This window comes from Saimiri boliviensis, chromosome 8 (genome assembly GCF_048565385.1).
Source record: "Saimiri boliviensis isolate mSaiBol1 chromosome 8, mSaiBol1.pri, whole genome shotgun sequence".
NCBI classification, from domain to species: Eukaryota; Metazoa; Chordata; class Mammalia; order Primates; family Cebidae; genus Saimiri; species Saimiri boliviensis.
The window spans coordinates 68,203,592-68,213,075 of record NC_133456.1 but is presented as its reverse complement, the minus strand read 5'-3'; the positions used below and the strand labels follow the sequence as shown (position 1 = coordinate 68,213,075).

General features: G+C 47.0%; 1 non-coding gene across 1 annotated transcript; it reads left to right on the top strand.

The window, feature by feature from the left end:
• Positions 1-3,363: 3,363 nt before the first annotated feature.
• Positions 3,364-3,502, top strand: LOC120367691 (U4 spliceosomal RNA). The gene has a single exon (XR_005582010.1). It is a non-coding gene; the product is annotated as a U4 spliceosomal RNA (small nuclear RNA).
• The last annotated feature ends 5,982 nt before the right edge of the window (positions 3,503-9,484 follow it).

Genomic DNA, 9,484 nt, shown 5'->3' with positions numbered 1-9,484 from the left:
ACTACTGGAAATTTTGCTTGGCAGATTATGAAAAGACAAGGTTACCAAGAAGGAAAAGGCTTAGGTAAAAATTTACAGGGGCCGGGCGCGGTGGCTCAAGCCTGTAATCCCAGCACTTTGGGAGGCCGAGGCAGGTGGATCACGAGGTCAAGAGATCGAGACCATCCTGGTCAACATGGTGAAACCCCGTCTCTACTAAAAATACAAAAATTAGCTGGGCATGGTGGCGCACGCCTGTAGTCCCAGCTACTAGGGAGGCTGAGGCAGGAGGATTGCTTGAACCCAGGAGGCGGAGGTTGCGGTGAGCCGAGATTGTGCCATTGCACTCCAGCCTGGGTAACAAGAGCGAAACCCCGTCTCAAAAAAAAAAAAAAAAAAAAAAAAAAGAAAATGTGGTACATATATACCATGGAATACTATGCAACCATAAAAAGAAATGAGATCATGTCCTTTGCAGGGATGTGGGTAAACCTGGAAGCCATCATTCTCAGTGAACTAACACAGAAACGAAATCAAACACCGCATGTTCTCACTCGTAAGTGGGAGCTGAACAATGAGAACACATGGACACAGGGAGGGCAACGTCACACACCAAGGCCTGCTGGGGTTGGGGAGTGAAGTGAGGGAACTGAGCGGACAGGTTAACAGGTGCAGCAAACCACCATGGCACACGGACACCTATGTAACAGACCTGCACGTTCTGCACGTGTACCTCATTTTTTTTTAAAAGAAATAAAAATTCTTGACGGGCGCGGTGGCTCAAGCCTGTAATCCCAGCACTTTGGGAGGCTGAGGCGGGTGGATCACAAGGTGAAGAGATCGAGACCATCCTGGTCAACATGGTGAAACCCCATCTCTACTAAAAATACAAAAAATTAGCTGGGCGTGGTGGCACGTGCCTGTAATCCCAGCTACTCAAGAGGCTGAGGCAGGAGAATTGCTTGAATCCAGGAGGCGGAGGTTGCGGTGAGCCGAGATCGCGCCATTGCACTCCAGCCTGGGTAACAAGAGCAAAACTTCATCTCAAAAAAAAAAAAAAAAAAAAAAAAAGAAATAAAAATTATATACTAAAAATATCTATCAACTATATCTATCTCTATATCTTTTTTTTGTTTTCTCTCTCTCTCTCTCTCTCTCTCTCTCTCAATCATCTGCCCTAAAAATGGTACAGGATGGTGGGTAGTGAGGAAGAAAAGTACAGCTACATCATCTTGTATGTAAACGCAGACATAGAGAGAAGGCTAGATGCTTTCAGAGCAGGAATTGTGTGGGTTTCTCTATGCAGGCATGTTGAAACTTCCCCCAAATGAACCAGTTGAGATGAGACCATGGATCCACTTATGTAGACATGTTCCATTTGGGTCAACAAAGGAAAACAACCTTGAGTCAACCTTAAAAAAAAAGAATCCTAAACCATAATTGTCCGCTTTCTTAGCAAGGAGAACAGTAGTATTCAATTCCTTTATTTCCTCAATGCCCCTTTTATAGCAAACACTTTACTATTCTGAAATCAAGCTCATAGAGAGTATAACTTACCTACATGCATTAAAAATAATGCCCTAACTATGGGATATATGAGAAATTAGTGAAGAAATTGACTATTATCATTTTGAGATGGAGTCTCACTTTGCCACCAGGCTGGATGGAGAGCAATGGTGCGAACTTGGCTCACTGCAACCTCTGCTTCTTGTGTTCAAGTGATTCTCCTGACTCAGCCTCCTGAGTAGTTGGGGTTACAAGTGTGTGCCACCATGCCCAGCTAACTTTTTGTGTATTTTTAGTAGAGACGGAGTTTCACCATGTTGGCCAGGCTGGTCTTGAACTCCTGATCTCAGGTGATCTGCCTGCTTCAGCCTCCCAAAATGCTGGGATTACAGGTGTGAGCCACCACCAGGCCAGTAGTTTATCATTAAATATGTAATTCTTCATGTGAATCCTGAAGCATGGCTACGTCAATCATACAATAAAGAGGTCAGCTGCTGACATGTGTATGGACACTGTGGATGTGACAGCTGGGTACAGGCTGATTTGGGTGTGTTATTGCATTGGAAACTCAAGTTTTGCTGATGGTGATGTGAATAGCTTTGCTGATGGTGATGTGATTTCCTAAAATGGTGAAGAACTTTTGAAGCATCTGAAGAAAACAAAGTACACACTTCTCTCAATATACACAGTAGATGCATTCTGGGGAAATTCAGTGGCCATTGAAAAAGTGCAGAAGATACTTCAACACAAGTTACTTTGTACATTATGTAAAATGGCATTAGGATTTAACTCAGGTCATAATAATTAGCCCTGCCACTTACATTAATTTCCAGTGGACATGAAATTAATTTCCTTCACACTTGGGGCAATTCTCTGTTGCATGGGACTTCTCTGCAAACTATAGGGCATCTACCACACCTGGCTCTCTACTCCCTACATGCCTGGCAGTGCCCTTCCAATCATGGCGACAAGAAACACCCTCACCCACATATTCCCAAATGCACACGAGGAGGTGGAACCAATCCTTTTGAGAACCTCTAAAGTGGAATATTTGAGTCAAATTGAACTCTACACTATGAGAGGCTCATTAAATGCTTGTTGAATGGAATGACCAGGAATCTTGCAGATCCTCACAGCCACCATTTTGAATTTCAATTCACAATGTGGAAAGGCTGCAGATATAAACAGAAGAGCTATACAGGGATAGCCTAATGGTTTGATCTTTCAAGCCTACCCCAATTTGTTGGAAGTTGCTGCTGTTAGTGCTGAATACAGAACAATTTTTGAGGTAGTCTCCAGCTTATTCAATCATCCGGGAACTATCTACTGAGCATCCGTGCCAAGCACTATTCCAGGAGCTGGCAATACAGTAATGAATAAAAGACAGAGATTTGCACCTCTGTCTAAAACTTCAAGCTCAGCAGGAGCTAACACAGGTGTACGCAGTGGGGTTGGGAACATACTTTGCATGAATTTGTTTTACCTGAAACAAGAGAGTTATCTGAATTACCACTAATCCTCAACAACTTTCCTGGGATTTTGTTTTATTTTTTATTTTTATTTTTGAGACAGGGCTTCCCTCTGTCCCCCAGACTGGAGTGTAATGGCATGATCTCGCCTCCTGCAACCTTCACCTCCTGGGTTCAAGTGATTCTCATGCCTCAGCCTCCTAAGTAGCTGGGACTACAGGTGTGTGTTACCATACTAGCTAATTTTTGTATTTTTAGTAGAGACGGGGTTTCACCATGTTGGCCAGGCTGGTCTCAGACCCTTGGCCTCAAGTGATCCGCCTGTCTCAGCCTCCCAAAATGTTGGGATTACGGGAGTAAGCCACTGTGCCTGGCCTGGGATTTTATCTTAAAAAATTAAGCCCTGGCTACCTTTGCACAGTGGCAGCATCGTAGCCAATAAGGTTTATCCGAGGTGAGATTATTGCTACTTGAAAACTTTTCCCAAACCCCGCCATGATGACTTGAAATTAGTCGGCATTGGCAATTTTTGACTGTCCCTATGGAGACTGAGAAAAAAAAAAAATTAAGCACTGGATATAGATTTGTTTTTCTATTCTTTTTTTCTCCTTAGAGAAACAGAAAAAAAAAACAAAAGTCTAATTGATTAAGACTTCAGATTATTTGAGTTCTTATTAATAGGGGTTATTCTATAACGCTTAAGAATGCATCAAAAAGGCTGGGTGCAGTGGTTCAAGCCTGTAATCCCAGCACTTTGGGAGGCTGAGGCGGGTGGATCACAAGGTGAAGAGATCGAGACCATCCTGGTCAACATGGTGAAACCCCGTCTCTACTAAAAATACAAAAAAATTAGCTGGGCATGGTGGCGCGTGCCTGTAATCCCAGCTACTCAGGAGGCTGAGACAGGAGAATTGCCTGAACCCAGGAGGCGGAGGTTGCGGTGAGCCGAGATCGCACCATTGCACTCCAGCCTGGGAAACAAGAGCGAAACTCCGTCTCAAAAAAAAAAAAAAAAAAAAAAAGAATGCATCGAAATTCACAACCAGGTATCACTTGCTAAAATGGCGGCTTCGGCCGGGCGCGGTGGCTCAAGCCTGTAATCCCAGCACTTTGGGAGGCCGAGGCGGGTGGATCACGAGATCAAGAGATCGAGACCATCCTGGTCAACATGGTGAAACCCCGTCTCTACTAAAAATACAAAAAAATTAGCTGGGCATGGTGGCATGTGCCTGTAATCCCAGCTACTCAGGAGGCTGAGGCAGGAGAATTGCCTGAACCCAGGAGGCGGAGGTTGCGGTGAGCCGAGATCACGCCATTGCACTCCAGCCTGGGTAACAAGAGCAAAAACTCCGTCTCAAAAAAAAAAAAAAAAAAAAAAAAAAAAAAAAAAAAAATGGCGGCTTCATCAAATCTCGAATAGAATTTATCTAAAAGTGATCAAGACATGCAGACTTATAAAAAGCTATGAACATTCTGTCTGTGTAACAATTTGGCCAGCAACATTCCTGGGTCAAAAGGCTAAGGCTCCTTCAAGCCTTGAGAATAGACACTTACAAGAATAACCTCAAGTCACTGAGTGAGGCAGAATATTATTGTCAGTAAAAGCATGGGCTTTCGAATTTGGTCTGTACTGGAGCCCTGGACCTAGCTCTCATTACTTTGTGATTTTTGCACAATTCCTCAGACACTCTGGTCTTCTGTGTCCTCATCTGCTGAATGACCAAAAAGTTCCTACCTCCTCAAGTTCTGTGTCTGAAGGAAATTATGTTCTCGTAGCACTGAGCGCAACACCATGGTTGTTCAGGGCATCCAAGTGACCATTATGTTCTAGGAAAAGTTGGGTTGGGCACACAGTGGCTGGATTCTCTTCTCTTCTCTCTAGGTGAGTGCTGCCTCTCAGCGGCTGATGAGGGAATCCTTGCATTACTGTCACTCCAGGAGAGAAGATACCTGCTTCCTGCAAACAAACTTAGGGTTTCATATACTTTCGTGGATCTTAAAGGGAGATTGAGATCTTTTGTTCTGTTTTTTTTTTTTTTTTTTTTTTTTTTTAGACGGAGTTTCACTCTTGTTACGCAGGCTGGAGTGCAATGGCACGATCTTGGCTCACCGCAACCTCTGCGTCCTGGGTTCAGGCAATTCTCCTGCCTCAGCCTCCTGAGTAGCTGGGATTACAGGCACGCGCCGCCATGCCCAGCTAATTTTTGTATTTTTAGTGGAGACAGGGTTTCACCATGTTGACCAGGATGGTCTCCATCTCTTGACCTCGTGATCCAACCGCCTTGGCCTCCCAAAGTGCTGGGATTACAGGCGTGAGCCACCGCACCGGGCTCTGTTTTGTTTTTGAAATGGAGTTTTTTTTTTTTTGTTTTTTTTTTGAGACGGAGTTTCGCTCTTGTTACCCAGGCTGGAGTGCAATGGCGCGATCTCGGCTCACCGCAACCTCCGCCTCCTGGGTTCAGGCAATTCTCCTGCCTCAGCCTCCTGAGTAGCTGGGATTACAGGCACGCACCACCATGCCCAGCTATTTTTTTTGTATTTTTAGTAGAGATGGGGTTTCACCATGTTGACCAAGATGGTCTCGATCTCTTGACCTTGTGATCCACCCGCCTCGGCCTCCCAAAGTGCTGGGATTACAGGCTTGAGCCACCGCGCCCGGCCTGAAATGGAGTTTTACTCTTGTTGCCTAGGCTGGAGTGCAATGGCACAATCTGATCTCAGCTCACTGCAACCTCTGCCTCCCGGGTTCAAGTGATTCTCCTGCCTCAGCCTCCCAAGTATCTGGGATTACAGGCATGCACTGCCATGCCCAGGTAATTTTGTAGTTTTAGTAGAGACGGGGTTTCACTATGTTGGTAAGGCTGGTCTCAAACTACTGACTTTAGGTGATCCATCTGTCTGGACTTCCCAAAGTGCTGGGATTATAGGTGTGAGTCACTATGCCTGGCTTAAAGGCAGATCTTAAAGGCATATTAAATCATCTGTTCCAACTCCCACACTGCACAGAGAAATAAGCTGCGTTCCAAGGAGGCAGCATGACCTGAGACCACAAATGGTGCTTAGGTTCCTATTTAATGCATCATGTGACCTAATAGCTCCCAAAGTATAAATGTAGGGCCACCTGTGTTAAGATCATAGAAAGGGCTTTTTAAATGCAAGTTCTTGGGTCCTTCACCCTAATTGTTTTATTAGAATCTCCAGAGATGGGACCTGGGCATCTGTATTTAATAGAGGATCACACTTTAGTTCAAGAACCAGTCATGTAGTGGAACAATTACCTCCACTTAAAATATGAAACCAAGTGCCACCTGGTAAACACTCAGTCACAGTGGATTTCGAACAGGACTATATATCAAGGGCTGTTGAACTGTTGAAGATTTTCAGCGGTTCGTTTCTGCCTCACCATCCATCGGGTTGTTTGTATGGCAGGATAGACCCAGTTCTTTGGCTCTTGTGAGCTTGTGTGAGTCAGTGCAGCTCTCTGCTCTTGAAAAAGCCCAAAAAGTGAATTAACATATGTATAGACTTAAAACTGTACCTTGCTCATCCCAGGTGCTCAGTTAATAGTAGCCATGAGTATCATTACCGGAGATAAGCAGAAGTAGCTGCTTCTCAGAGGTGACACTGGTTTCTCTGACGTGAGCCTAGTTCAGGTACTCGGGTGCCCATCTGATTAGCAGGATGGCTGGAGACAGCAATCAGCACAAAGGAAAGAAAAGATCCCACTGAAGGCTCCAGAAGTTTGTGGCACAAATCGTACTTTTCTGTTGTTTGTTTTCCTGCAAAGAGAATGTAAGATCAGATGTGACTTAATTTCGACACTCTGAATTCTTGCTTGCGTCAGCAAAAAATTCCCATACGGAATGACTGTACACACACACACATATATATATATATAGTCACACAAAGAACATAGACTGTGGTATAAATTTGCTGTCAATGATTTGTGCATCTCTAAATCTGAAAACACAGATAGTTTTCATGAACAGGGAGAATTTCAGCTAGGAAAGAATTCTCTGCCATAATAGTTACTGTATATTTAACTGAGAGAATGGAAAAAGAATGAGGAAGTAGTTTCTCCACTATGGTGAAAGGCAGAGAGGGTTCTTTTTTTTTCCCCCTTGAGTAAAGCATCTACTGAATGCAAAAGAAGTGACTGTGGATTCTGGAACCTGAAATACATGACGCCAGCATTTTGCAGTAATAGCCTCTTTTATAGATCGACCTCACAACAGTTTATAGATACGAATTTTTTCCATGCTCCTGCAACTCACACTGAGTTTTATTCACTCCCTTTTTACTGAGGAAATTCAGGGCAGGAAGTTTTTTAAGGGTTTCTTGAAGTCACAGAGCTAGAATTTGAACCCAGTGTCAAAGCCTCTGGGTCAGATTGGGAGGGGCCCACGTTGTGAACGTGACAGTTAATTCATGGTTGCTGCTTTATGGAGCAGGAAGTGATCCTTAGTGGCTCAGAGGAAGGAGTCAGCTGAAGGAGCGTCTGGGACACTAGAGGTACAGCGCCTGCATCTCTCATCACTGCGTTTCAAGTAGGTCACGTTGCCGTGTTCCTGAACAGACACATTGGGATCGCAACTCACACCGACCAGTTTAGGTTCTTCTTGAGCGACAGGCTGTGAGTTCAGAATGGAGTATGTGTGTGTAGGAGGCTTGGCTTTCAGGCCAAGAGTGGAGTGAGTGTGGTATTTGGTGGACAGAGAGGCCAGTTGGTTACCAGGTGAAGCGGCATTAGAAAAATTCAAAGGGCAAAAAGCCATGTTGCTCCTTCTCACTTATTGCCCATGAGAATTTTCTTATCTTTTCTTTCTTTTTTTTTTTTTTTTTTTTTTTGAGATGGAGTCTCACTTTTCACCCAGGCTGGAGTGCAGTGGGGTGATCTCGGTCACTGCAACCTCCACCTCCCGGGTTCAAGCGATTCTCCTGCCTCAGCCTCCAGAGTAGCTGGGAGTGCAGGCACGTGCCACCACACCCAGCTAATTTTTAAATTTTTAGTAGAGATGGAGTTTCACCATGTTAGCCAGGATGGTCTCGATCTCCTGATCTCGTTATCTGCCCGCCTCAGCATGAGCCACTGCGCCCGCTGAGTATTTTCTTTTAAATGGAACCAGAATCATACAATAGGAATGACCAGGGGGCTCCGGTTAAGGCAGGTGCAAGTTCTGTGTGACTCTTGTCTCACGGACTCAAAAATGACCCTATTTCTGAGGTTGAACCAAATACGTAAAAGTAGCAGCAAATCACGCACTTCTTCAGAGAGTTTACCAAGTTGCAGGGACATTATTAACGCATCTAAGTCTGAAAAGTAAAAGCTATCTCATATGTACAAGGTTAAGTCATAAGAAGGAGGCAGAAGGAAAAAATTCTAGTTATTCTCACTTTTTAAAATTCCAAATTGCATCTGTTCACTAAAAACAAATATTTTGGACTGGGTATGGTGGCTCACACCTGTAATCCCAGCACTTTGGGAGGCCAAGGCGGGTAGATCACTTGAAGTCCAGGAGTTCGAGACCAGCCTGGCCAACAAAGTTAAACCCTGTCTCCACTAAAAATGCAAAAATTATCCAGTCGTGGTGTGCACCTGTAATCCCAGGTACTCGGTGGGCTGCGGCGGGAGAAAGGCTTGAATCCACGAGCGTGGAAAGATCCCCAGGTGTCTCAGGTCGTCGGAGAAAGAAAAAATAATATTTGATACCGTTTTTTTCTGATTCGAGATAGTTTTCAGCGCCAGTCACTTTACGGCCTTTTGTGTTTTAAACATCGGGAAATCACACGTGGTTGAAGAGCGAATTCTCTTGATCAGAACCCGCCGTGAGCCAGCAAGACCCGGTCTTTCGGCCTGCGCGCGGACAGACGCCGGCGGGAAGCCAGGCGCGGCCGGCGGAACGCTCCTCTTCCCACCTGCCGGGGCCAGCGCGTCCCCCGCCGGCTGCGGCGCCCCTCGGGCCTCAGACCGTTCCGCGCGCCGCGTCTCTCCGGCGACGCTCCCGACGCGGACCCCCAGGCCTCTGCGCTGACCGCGCCGCCGGCCCGCCCGAGTTCGCGCTTCGCTGGGACAGAGCGCGCTGGTGACGGCGGCGGCCGCGCTGGGGGATGGGGGCACCCGCGGGGCCTGCGCGTCCTCCGCTTAAGCGCCCCGTCCGCGCGCCGGGGGCCGATGCGGGCGAGAGGAGGCGGTGTCCTCAGGCCTGGCCGCAGGCAGCCCTTCGCCGCCGTCCCCGCGCACATCACACTCCCGGACGGCAGGAGGCGCTCGGCCGGGGCGGGGGCGGGAATCTGGCTGCGCAGGCGCGGGAAGAGGCGCTCGGGGCGCGGGAAGAGGCGCTCGGCCGGGGCAGGGGCGGGAATCTGGCTGCGCAGGCGCCGGAAGAGGCGCTCGGGGCGCGGGTGCCGCCTTTACTTTCGGGGGGCGGCTCCTCACCTCAGGGGCGGCCGTCTTTCCCGCTGGCGCTGTCCTTTGGTCGCCCGGTCCCGGGGACGGCAGCCCCTTCCCGCTCGCCTGTGGCCCCGGCTCG